Consider the following 12,670-nt stretch of genomic DNA (forward strand, 5'->3'; position numbering starts at 1 on the left):
GGCAGCCGAGCCGGGACGTGAGCTCGTCCTCTCCGCAGCGGCTCAAATCCCATTCCTAGGAAGGGCGGCGGGTGGGAATATATTCCCAATCCAGTTAGATAAATTCCTCAGCCACACGCTCGCCGTTTATTTTTCTCATTAGGAGCGACACGCGTTGTCTGGCTTCCCACCCTCTTCGCAGCGCAGATATTTCACCAGAGGATATTTTACTTTGGCACTTGGAGTGGACCGCAGCCAGCTTTCCCCCCCCCCCCCCCTTTTATATCTTAAACATTCTCATTATTTTGCCCAGGATGACACAAGTTCCCGCCGGGAGGTCGGGATGTGGGTTTGGGCTGGGATGGAGGGAAGCGGTCCAGCCCCACCAGCACCCACAAACCTCTCCGCCCTGGCAGCCCCCACCACGGGCACTGCCTCCGGGTCTGGCCCCGCCGCGGGGTCCCGGTGGGGGGGACGGCAGCGGGGGGGCTCAGCCGGGAACGTGCCGGTGAAGGTCATCGCGCGGCAGGATGCAGGACGGGCTCCTCTCTGGAAAGCAGTCAACACATCAAGCCCTTAATGGGATTGATGATTAGTGGAGCACCGAGGGGAAAATTAGATTAGAAAAACAAATGAAAATAATTTCGGAAGTAGTGTTTATTCGGGGTGGAAGGAGCTTCCACTGCGAGGGCTGCAGGAAACGATTTGACTGCAATCCAGAAGAAAAGGAGCGCAGGTCTGGAGTACATTAGTGTGGTGGGAGGCCGGGAATAGCAGCCACTTAACCCTGTCATTCAGCAAACATTAGTGAATTATGAGTGTATTATATGTTGGGTTATGTGTTTTGTGAAAAGCCCGGAGGCCCGCTATATCTGCACTAAAATGTTAGCGGGGGTCTGTGTCAAAATGTAAATTTTTATACCGACTCCGGAATAAAAATAAGATTTTGTGTTCGCCTCCCAGCTACTGAAATCAAATTGCAGCCAAAATCAGAGTTGTAAAATAAGCAAAAATTTCCCTTCCCTGTCAAATTAGTGCCCCGATAAAGAAAACAAGGGATATAAATGTGATTTGCTTCCTTTCCCTCCTGTCATAAACATTTATGACCCGGCCGTAACGATGGGTTTCAGGAGGCAGCCGGGGCTCTTTGGGGTTTTGGAGTGGAACCCACGCGGCGGGTGTTGGGAAGCCCACGCCGCGGCACCCACGGGCGACGGACGAGCCCCCCGCATCCCTGCATCCCCATCTCCATCCCGTGCCCCTGCCCCAGGGCCCCCCAACCCTGCGCCACGGGGGCACGGCTAAGCAGGACCCCACTACAGAGGCGGCTGTCCTGGCTGTCCCGGGGACTCGGGCGATATTTCCCGGGTTTATTAACCTGCGGCGCAGACGCAAGCACCCTCCGCCGTTTCGGCAGAACTGTGCATCCCCCATCAGGCATCTCGAGGCTGCAGTTTGGCAGCAGAAACCAAGCCAGCATTTATTAATTATGAGCTTAAGCACTTCCTTTCATGGCTATTTACAAGGGCCTCCTAATTATTAATAAACAATAATAAAATAGAGGGGTTTTAAAGCTCATTTGTTCCGCAGAGTACTGATCCCTGTGGCAGGCACGAGCCTGGATGCCACCCGGCGCGCGGCCTGAGAGCGCCGAGCACTGAAACCCTGATTATAATGACACTGCGCCCCCGCCCCAGAAAAAAAAAAAAAAACCCTTTATACTAGTCTGCATTCAATTATTTTAAATATCATAACACATGAACAATTACAGCAGGCTCCACATTTCGAGGGTGCCTGGCTGCGGTTTTCCATTGGTCATGAGGTGATGGCAGCTCCTGTGTATAGAGAGATACTTGTAATTCATTAGCTGTTTGCAAAGGGCACCGATACTTGACTTCATTTCTGAATCAGTCGAAGGCTGATTTCCCTGCTATTTACCTCCATGGCAGCGGCTGTAATTAGCGGCGGCGCAGGCTCCCACGGGCCAAGCTGGCGTCTGCCGCTCGCATCCGCTGCTCGGTAATTTCTTGTCTGCAGGGCGAACAAAGAAAATTAAAGTTTCTTTTTGGTAGGAGTGAAAAAGCCCGGTCCTTGAAGCCCTTTTTCCCAGGGTGGCAGCGAGCGCAGGTCACCAAACCCCACGCACCCGGCTTGACCTTACCAACATTAATTACTAAACCACGACGGGGTCGGGGCTGGCGATGCTCGCGCACGGTCCCATCCACTGCCGCTTTTCCTGCAGGAGCAGCCGGCACGGCCCCGCAGCCGCAGATCCTGGGGACCAGCCGAGGTCCCGGTGCAGAGCCGGTGACGGTGACGGTGACGGTGTCCAGCCCGCACCCCGCTGCTGCCATTGGGTGCTAATTGCCGTGACATATTGAGTGGCACTCGCCCGGGGAGCGGGCGAGAGGAGCCTGCGCACCGCTCCCGCTCCCTAATAATTACTGATTAAAAACTAGTTAAAAAGGCAATGAAGACTGAAACGTGCATTAACCGAATGACCCCCGTCTCGAGCCAGCCGCGGAGAGACGGGAGCGATTACGAAATCATCACTTGCAGCATCTCCAAACACTTAACAGAGGCTTGAATTTCCCCAGGATTTATGGTGATGCTGGGAGGCTCGGCCGCACCGCGGCTCTCCCACCCACCATGCTCAGCCATGCCGGGGCATCATGGCAGGAACCGGGGGCCGGGGAGTCCATCTGCTTTCAACCTGTGCCGTTAAACCCTTCACCGCGTTGTTTTCTAAGCAGGCAAGGGCACGGCGAGCGGTATTAATCGCTCACCTGGGCAGGAGCAGGCTGTGCATCCCGCTGCATGCATCCTCGGGGGGGACTGCGCTTGTTACAGCTCAGAATTTCACCGCTAACCTACCCCCCCCTCCAAACCAGGGGCTGGGGTGCCGGTATGGGTACCACCGGCTGATTCGGGGTGATCACCCTTGCCGCCACCTCGGGGCACCTCGGGACCTTGCTTCCCACCAGCGTTCAGTCTTTTAATTTCCACTAATTTGAAGCACAGCAGTGAGAGAGACCTAAAGAGCTCTCACATGGTAAGCGTGCAATCGGATGGAGTTTAAATAAACCCGGGGGGGGGTGCACAGCCAAAGGAGGGCTCTGGTCCTCGCTGCTTCATGGGATGCACACGTGGTCCTGGAAATCCCCATACCCAGGGCAGCGCTGCCCGGGCTCCCTTCTCCTCTCCCGGCCACATCCCGGGGCAGGGAGGGAGGCGAAGCCCTGTAATGACAAACCAACTCGACCGTGCGTTTCAACGGGTAATAACAGCGTCATCCCCAGCTCCAGGCTGCCACGGAACCGAGGTGGCGTTGGCCGGGGATGCAGGAGGACAAGCGAGGTGGGAAGGGCACTGCCACCTGCCCCTCAATGGGAAAATAAAGAGAGAGGCAGTTGCTGTTATTTCTTACACTGTAATTTAAAAAAGTCTACTGTGTGGTTTGGCAAATTGGACAAAATGAGGCTCCTTTCTTCTCCAGCTCATCCATCGGCACCTCGTGTGCAGCGGCTGTGCTAGCCACCCCAGCACAGGGACCGGCCGCAGGGAAGAGCGCTTTCCAGAAAGAGTCTGAATTAAGATAGTTTTTCCTTCCCGACTACTGCGCTTCACTCGCAGCTCCTGACAGCTTTGAAAAGGGGCCCTGTTGAATGCATCATTTCATATTGACTTGGGGTTTTTCTTCCCTGCCCTGGCAGCTTTGCACCAAGGGTGTTTCCAAGTGTTGCCACGAGAAAGGCCACGCTCACCCTGCAAAGCCCTGCGGCAGGCTGCTCCGGAGCCTTCCCTCTTCCCCATCTTTCCCGAGTGTCCCCGGAGCCGTGGCGGTGGGACCAGTGGCTTCTCCTACACCTCAGGTCCACCAGCTTTAATTCCTCCCGCAGCAACCCAGCCTGCACGCCCTCCTCGCCGGGGCTGCACCGCGGCGATGCTCCTCCCCGGGCTCCCCCCGCTCCTTTGCACCCAACTTTTTCAAGCCCACTCGTCACGAAAGAAGAAGTCTTCTGCTTGTAAGTGCTTAAGCAGCTGCCTCTTTGACCGTGCCTTGGAGCAAGCGAGTTTGAATCAAAAAATATGTAGCGTACATCGCTCGCCCACCTCCCTCCAGAGCCAGGGGACACCCCAGCCCCATTTTGCAGAGATGCCCATTGCACGGCCGGCCCCAGCGCTTCCCTCACCCCCCCATCCCTCCAGTATGGCCCGGGCTGTCCCCCCGGACCGGCCGGGGCACCGGTGCCCCTTGCCCAGCCCTGTGACCCCCTTCTGCCTGCTGGCTCTGTCACCTCCTGCGTCCAAAGAGCACCTAGCACCTGGGGACACAGAGGCAACATAAACATTAGCAAGAATAATAAGCACAAAAAAGTACTTTTGCCTTTTTTAAGCCTGCGGTGCATTTGAGCCACTAATAAAACTGCTTAGGATTTATACAGGGCTTTGCATCTTCAAAGCAAGGCAGTATTTTGTTCCTCCTCAGCCCCTTTCATCCAAAGATCCAAAGCGCTTCCCACCGTTCTTTCACCACCTTTTGATGGGTGGGGAATTCCTCCCTTTTATCTTGAAAGAGCGAGCCTGGTCGGGGCTGCGGGCTCCAAACCCTCCCAATCGCCTGCGGTGGAGCCGGAGCCACATCCCATCCCTGTCCCTGTCCCCCTCTGCCCCGACAGTGGCTGGATAACACAGCACCCATGCAAAGGGTGCCTGAGCTGAGATGCTCAAGTGATGTGAGCACCCCAGAGGGATGCAGCACCCAGAGCCGGGCTCAGCATCACTGCCCAGACACCGGGCTCCAGCTGCCGGTGACCCCCCCCCGCAGCACCGGGGGGCTCGGGGCACGGGTGGCCGCTGGGGCATTAATAACCCGACGCTGACAGCACACTCCGGTCCGAAGGCAACGCGTCCGAGCTGTCAATATTGACAGTCGTGACACTGTGTAAATGCAACCTCTCCGCTTTATGCCGCGCTGGCCCTATCGATCCGCGCGTGCGGCAGCGCCGGGAATATCCCAGGAGCGGGGACATTGGTAGGTCAGACAGAGGAAGGTCACCGAGGCAGCCCAGCCCCGGCAAGAACCGTAACCGTTTGCTGCACCAGCAGCCTGGAGCCCAACCGAGGGTCCTCCTGGCAGCTCGTGGTGAAAAGCCTGCCCTGCACATCCCCCTGTGCACTGCGGTTTGCATCAATCGAAATAAAACTAGGTCCCAAATGCAGCCTGTAGCGAGTGGGGAGAGGAAGGTATTCCACCCCGAGCCTTCGGAGACGGTGCTGAACAATACTCTGCCATTAGCAATCAGCATATCGGCGCGGCATCGCGGCCCGCTTCATAGAAAATCAAGAGGCAAAATAATTGAGTCAATAGTGATACGAAAGGATTGCTCCTTCAGCCCTATTCTTGTGCTAACAATTCTTTGGCAGGGCTGAAAATTCAAAAGCTCAGGGAATCAAAAAAGAATTGATTTGATTCAGAGCTTCAGCTCGGGCTGTATTTAACACATCATTTTTGCTTGCTCTACATATAATAGAAACTGTTTGAAGGCAGAAGAGCTGCCTTCTGCAGCGGAGAGACGGGGAGAGCAGGAAGCATGGGGGCAGCAGAATATTCTCGATTTGCTGCTTTTTGAAGAGCGGCTGGACCCACACCGTCCCCGCAGACAGCTGACGGACCCTCCCCAGCAGTGACACCCTCGGGCTCCGAGCCCCCCAGGCGTCCCCCGGCGCCGGCATCTGCTGAGTCCAGCTGGGTCAGTGGGTAAAACGGGACCAGAGAAAATTAAGGGAAGCAAGTAGTGATGCGGATCGGTGCTCCGTGTCCTCTCTGCTTCACCGGAGCCGCTTCCATCCATCAGGCTCAAGGGCAGCCGCTGCGGTTTAAGGGCACAGGACGCGACGCCGGGGACGTTTCCCCTTGCGAGAAGGCAGAAGGTGCCTTTTGATCCCTCCCTTACCCAGGCCCTGGCACGGGGTCACAAACACCTTCCCCCCCCCGCAACCAAGTGGCAACAACCAAAAAGGCACGATTCCTACCCAAACGGGTGGCGACGCATTTATTCCAGCGCAGGCTCGAGCTCCCCGGCAGGTCGGTGGGGGCTGCAGCACCGGTCCCCGTTTCCCGCTCCCTTCCCAAACCACCACCTCCCCTGATGGCAGCAGCCGTCACCCGGCACCGTGAAAAAGTGGCAAGGCTTACGCAGGGCCAAACCAGGCTTCATTTAACACAAATGGAGGAGGCGCGTACCCCCACACCCAGAAAAAGGAGTTGCAAAGCACCTCTCTGCCCAGGAGGGATGGGATGGGATGGGATGGGATGGGATGGGATGGGATGGGATGGGATGGGATGGGATGGGATGGGATGGGTGCTGCCCGGGACCCTGCAGCATCCCCACGGGAGCGTGGCACGCCACACATTGCTCCCTGGAAAAAACTTTCCGAGTTAAACTCTCTGCGCTGGGAAGTATCTCTGACAATTATCTACTTTTTGGCAAACAGCCAAATATATTTTCTTGACAGCTGAAATCTTTTTTGGAAGCACTTCTTCCCCTGCTTTTTATCTATGAAAAGGGGCACAAAAAAATGCATCCTGCTCCTGCATCCCGCCCGCACCCCGGTTACAGCAAAGATGAACCAGCAAGTGTGCAATTGCCTTGGATTCCAGAAAACGGGATGGCAATGACCACTTGGAGAGGTCCAGCAACAAGAACAACCCCCTACCCAAGGCCGTACATGTACAAAACACACGCATGCATCTTGGAGAAGGCGCTAAAACATCAGCAACACCAAGGCAGTTCAGAACGTCCAGTCTTAAGCACTTTCAGAAAAATCTAAAGTAACTGCAGAATAAAAACCAGTACCAAATGCCCCGGGCAGGGGAAGGGGCAAATGCTGAAACCATCCCAGCAAAGCGCATTTCTCTGCTCACCGTGTAGCACATAAAGGTCTTTAAATTCTCCGTGCAGGAGCCCCTGCCCCTTTAAGGCCGTTATACCCCCAATGCAGCCCGGCTGTGGCTGCTGACACAGCGGGGACACCCAAACCACCACCCAGGCAGCTGATTTGATGTGTTGACGAGCAAGTCATGTTGCTATAATAAGAAGTGTTTATTTGAATAATAAGGTCAGGGAGTTAAGTAGTTGGTATTCCACTCGTATGAAGCAGTTTGCACAGTGTCACTAATAATTAAAGGGGTTTTTTGACTAATCTAGTTGCTATTCCTAAATATACTCTACTCTGTTCAAGAAACTCATCAAAGCAGCGAAGTGATCTTCGAGGTTATTAATCTCCTTTGCTCCACAGCTGGAGCAAATTTATTTGCTTGAATTAGCATGTAATAAACTTATAATAAAGCTGCCATATCCCTCGCTTTAGAGATATAGTTCGTGTAATAGGTAGTTAAATCTAGGTAATGTAGCAATAGTCTTTAGGCTTGGAGATCAGAGGAAAGAAAAAAAGAAGTGTATTGCTGTGTTATCCCCAGTGCTGGGGTTGCAACGGGATTTCTTCCAGGTCAGGCTGCCAGGAAAAGTCAGCCTTGTTAGAGACTGCCAGAGGGAGAAGGGGGAAGAGTTTTCCCAGTGGGAATTCCTGGCTTGGGCACGGAGGCAGCATTGCTCCAGCCCCCATCGCCGGACGCTCCTGGGCACCTGCAGGAGAAGCTGCTGGACCCCACCAGTGACCCCCAGAGAAACGGAGCTCAGTGACACTGCAAACCCAGCCGGGCGTCCCAGCATCCCATTTAGTCTCCTCTCAACCAGAAAACCAGGAAGATTTGAGAGCTATTTAGCAACTCGCTCAATATTGCGAAGGAGGGATCCCCTGCAAACAGGCAGGTACCTTCCCCAGCCGCAAAAGGAGAATTAGCCCCCAAAAAGGCATCCTCAGGGTTGGCAGCGAGGGGCAAAGCCCTGGCCACAGCACCCGCCGTGCAAAGACCTGCTGGAGCGGCAGCGGGTGCTCGGGTCGGCACCAAACCCGCTAACGCCAGCAGGACGCACGGAGATGGAATGTTTTGAATTGGGCTGAACTTGGCGCAGGGTGTCTAAGTAAGAGGAATTAATTTGCTTCAGTTCACTAAGTTGAGCCTTTATAGGTTGCAGTTTCCCTCAAACAATAAATCCTCTCGCTGCTTCTTCCTGCGTAACACTTGCTGCACGATCTTTCAATAATAAGAAATGGGCAGATGTAGACTAATGTGGGTAGATATCAAAGTTCAGCTGCACAGGGAAGGTTGGCCCCCACCTTTTCTCCTCAAAGGTTATTATTCACAGAGCCTGGGCAGTAAATAATTTTTCTCTCTCTCCATTTTAGCCCTTTTCCGTTTTTGCTAGAGCTGTTTTGTGCTGGAGAAGGGCCTGGGCATTAGCCAGAGGTGTCAGAGGTGTTAGACAAGGTATTAAGGAGGTGTCAATTTTGAAATAGCTGGGATTACAGAAAAGTCTAAATAAGGTGTAAAATAAAACCAAAGGTGATAAAGTCGTTGATAAGAAAAGCTGGAGAAAAATAGGAGTGCAATTATTTTTCACCCTGGTTGTTCACTCTCGCAGTGCATTATCTGTGGCTTTGCAAAGACTTAAGTAAGATTTTTTTTCCGGTATATGGTATTCTCTCCCAGCAGTGCTGCGGCTCGCTGATGCTTGAACGGCAGCAGAGCAGCCGGCACCTCCGCACAAACCCACAGGCACCGCGCTGGAGCACTGCGTGCTGAGGAGATGCTAACGGGCTGCGGTTTCCCAGTAAGCCATACTGGGGTTTTGGAGGAGGCTGCCCAAACTGGGCTTGTCCTGGCTTTCTTACACAGCAATCCAGCCAGACAAGCAGTGTCTGACAGTATATGAAATAAGGATGTGAAATTCCCACACCTGCTTTGCCAAACCTTGGCTGCCCCATCTACACGTTTGTAGATTGTCTCAGGTTTGAAATAAATACTCATTCCAGGCAGATTTCCCTGCTTTTCAGGTCTTAGAAAAGATCCCATCCAGATTAGCTGGCTGTGGTCCCACAGGGAGCAAAGCCCAGCATCTACCCAGTGATTTCAGGCCATATTTTTGCACTCCATCATTTATTTTCCTGTACAAGGCTCCTGTGGATGATCAGTTGGAATTGCTGATGTTTCTCTTCACTCCTCCTAATTAACAAGTTTTAAATTCATAGCTTTTAAAACAATAAGCACTGGAGCATCTGTTCATTATATTCTCCAGGACGGATGCCCCTTTCCAAACACCATATGAGTTTCAAGAAGCACTGAATTCCTCTTCCCCCCAAAAATATCGGTGTTACCCTGGGGAAGGTCTCCAGCATTAACCCGAGGCGCTTTGTGCCTTTTGCCCTTCTCCATAGCTTGACGTTCCCCACTTGCTTCCCTGCAGGAGAAGGCTGGGTCAGCACCCACCCCTCCGCGGAGCAGGACGCTGCCCACCCAAAAATAACACTTATGAGCTTCTGCAGAGCCGATGAGGCCAGGGAGGCACCAGACCCACGTCCCTCCTCCTGCCCCACCACGCGTCGGGTGCAGGTTTCGCTCCTCTTCGCAAATCCCACGACAGCCTTCGGCTGGGCTGCTGCCCTCCCCGGAACAGCGTGTCCCATCGGAGCGATGGGAGCCCCCGTGCACGTCCAACCCCGGCAGCCCTGGGGTCCCAGGGAGACCCGGGCGAGGGGTCTCTCCCTGCCAGCGCACCCACCCCACCGACTTTCTTGCCATGCAAAGCAGCCTCAACAGCCACCTCCTCTCCAAGCGCGCTACTGTCTTGCTGAAACACTCAGAAATCTCCCAGGCAGGGAATGCTGAGCATTCAACAGTTGGAAAAAACCATGTATTTGTTATTAAAACTACCTCCAGTCGCACATTTCTTTCCCTCTGACACATGCTTTTATGGCTCCACTGACACCCTTTTCCACCCAGAACTTAAATATACCACCGGGACACTTAAATGTTTATTTGCAAGACTGCTGCCCCAGCCGCAGCAGAGGCTGGCCCACAGCCTGACCTGCCCTCCGCTTCATCACCCCTCAACCTGAAATGGAAACGGTTCGGTGCATCTCAGGAAGGCTCAGCATCTTTGAAGCCAGAGGTTTATGTTCTTCAGAGAGAGAGGGACTGGGATGCAGAGCCGTGTTAAATGCTCACCTTGCCCCAGGGCTCGGCCGCGGGGACGCTGGAAGGGCTTACCTGGTAAAGTGAAGAAAAGCATCTGCTATAAATATTGCTGCAGCAAAGCTCAGCCTTTGCCCAAGAAGATGCAAGTCAAACAATCCGTCACCGAGGGGTTTTACCTTGGCTCTGCTCTCTGAAGGCCAAGTGCAGGGCTGACCTTGCCGCTCCAGCGCTCTCCCAGTGTGGAGGACCCCCGTCCAGTGGCAGCGATGGACCCACAGACCAACCCTGCAGAGAAATGCACATTATTGCAGAAGGGAGGGGAAACATCTTAAGGAGCGACAGAAATTATTCAGTTACTGCATGTCAAAGGGCGATTATTTAGTTTCCATGTCAGCTCTGGCATCTGAAGTCCTCTCTTTTTACTAAGAGCGCTCAGCCCGCTGCAGTTTGGCTGCATCGGCTCGTCCCTTTGGGGGTCCTTCCCAAAGTGCCTCCATCAAGGGTTGGTCATGTCCACCCCCAGCCCAGGGACCTGCCCGGCTCCTCGGGTCAAGACACAGGTCTCGGAGCACCCCATGGGTTTTGCATTGCGGTACCAGGGGATCCAGCACTTGGGGCTGAGCATCTCATCGTGGCGGAGCCATCCCAGCCCCGAGGAGCTCACCACCCAAGCAGAAGATGCCCAAGGACGGGTTTCGCCACACGCTGCCCGCCAACGGCCAACGAATTTGATTTTCGCGGCAGCTGGAAAAGGGAGGACTCGCAGCTTTCCCGCCTGCCACGGGCTTGCCGTTTGACCTCAGAAAGACCACCACCTCATCTTCGCATCTTCGGTGTCCGAACCGAACCCCTTCATCCTCAGCCAGAGGATGGGCAAAGCCCTCGCCCCGCAGAGCCGCAGCGACCTGCTGCAAGGGGACATTGACATCCCTGACCTTACCGGGGAGCTGCCCACCCTCCAGCTGCCTCCCCGCCAGCCCCCTCCTCTGCCGGTCCTTATCCAGGGATCCAAGGGGCCGTGCTGGGGAGGACGCCTGGGCTTCGGAGGCTTTTGACCTTCGCAGGACACGAGCTGTCACGCGGTGGAGAGCACAGCCCTCGCCACCGGAGCCACAGCCCGGTATTGTCTGGGCTGGGAAAATACAGGTATTTGAAGAGGAGGGTGTTGGCGAGGGCCGGTCTCTGCCTGGCTGTCAAACCCAGCTGTCACGGCGAAGGGACTCACCTTCTCCGGCAAGAACACATCAATCATCCTGACAGCCCTTAATCAGGCAGAAGGAGCTTGCTCAGAGGCTCGGCAGAGGATGGAGGGCGCGTGCTTCCCCCCCCACCCTCCCCGAAGGCAGGCAGCAAATTGTGTAGGGAGAAAAAAATAATGCAAGAAATGATTCCGGATGGCAAATCAACAAATTAGCCTTGATTACTATCCGGGTCTCAAAACCTTCTTTTTCTCATGCTCGTCAGCTCTATCTGTCGAACCACTTTGCTCCTGCAGCGTTTATTCCCGCGCCGGGCGGCTGGAGCTCGGTGCAGCATCCCATGGGGGGACCACCCTCAGGGTCCCAGGCAGGGGGTCCCCACAGTGCTCCCGTGGGACCCTCCTCCGGCAGCTGGATGCTCAGCGGGGCCACCCACAAGGACGGAGGTGCCTTTTCAGGAACCAAAATGGTGCAGGAGGATGCAATGGTAGAGCTCTGCCAAGACTCCTCGACTCTGGGCTTTGAAACTAGCAGCCCTTTGTGCAAGATAAAAACCAAAATGAGGGTTTTTTTCAGTAAAAATGCAGAGGAATAGTTCTAGCGAGGAAAAAAAAAAAAAAAGTTATTTAAAAACACGTTCATCTGCAATTCTTCCACTGCCTTGAAGTGTTATTAACTGATTGGGTTTCATCACATCTTACTTGGCTGCCGCGGAGGCTGATTGTCCCATATTTGCATTTCTCTTGGACAAGCAGCTCTGCCGAGCTCCCACGCTCCCGGCCCCCCCTGCACGGCGGGCACGGGGCCATGCCCCCCAGCCCGAGCCCCGCTCCTGCGCTCTGCGCCCAGGGATGGCAGCAGGAGCTGAGCTCCGTCCTACCACAGCTAAGCCGTCAGGAATATTTCTATAAGGATTGCTAGGGTCTGTGGCCATCCGGGGGTGCCGTCGCCCAGGGCTCCCCCCTCCCTCGCAGTCCGGGAGCTGGGAAGCAGCAGCATTTCAGACGTGAACTTTTTGGAGTTAATTTGTTTTGATTCTTTTAAATGGCACAAAACTGCCAGGCAGGCTGACATCAACAGTGAAGGCGTTTTAAAAAATGGATGAATACAACCAGTAGATGGATGTGCTGGTCAAGTACAACCCGGGCGAGATCAGGTACATGAGCTTAGCGTACCTTCCCTGGTTATAGTCTTCATTAATAACGTCTTTACTCTGAAGCTATTTCCATCATCGCAGCTTTGCAATATATGCCACAACGCAGCGCACCGCATCCTGCTGCTATTTCAATCTTCTTACAGAGTAAGCAGCAAAATAAGTGAGATTAAAAACCAACAGAAACGAACAGCCTTCAATTTATTTGGGGGGGGGGAGTTATTAAAGCATATGTTA

The 12,670-nt window shown here is 54.2% G+C and overlaps 1 long non-coding RNA gene across 1 annotated transcript; it reads right to left on the reverse strand.

Annotated features, from left to right (window-relative positions):
- Positions 1 to 9,713: 9,713 nt before the first annotated feature.
- Positions 9,714 to 12,593, reverse strand: LOC128149341 (uncharacterized). Its single transcript, XR_008237615.1, has 3 exons — positions 11,307 to 12,593; positions 10,258 to 10,366; positions 9,714 to 10,153 (listed from the first exon to the last, which is right to left on the reverse strand). It is a non-coding gene; the product is annotated as an uncharacterized LOC128149341 (long non-coding RNA).
- Between the last annotated feature and the right edge of the window lie 77 nt (positions 12,594 to 12,670).

Source organism: Harpia harpyja, chromosome 12, assembly GCF_026419915.1.
Source record: "Harpia harpyja isolate bHarHar1 chromosome 12, bHarHar1 primary haplotype, whole genome shotgun sequence".
Taxonomy (NCBI): Eukaryota; Metazoa; Chordata; class Aves; order Accipitriformes; family Accipitridae; genus Harpia; species Harpia harpyja.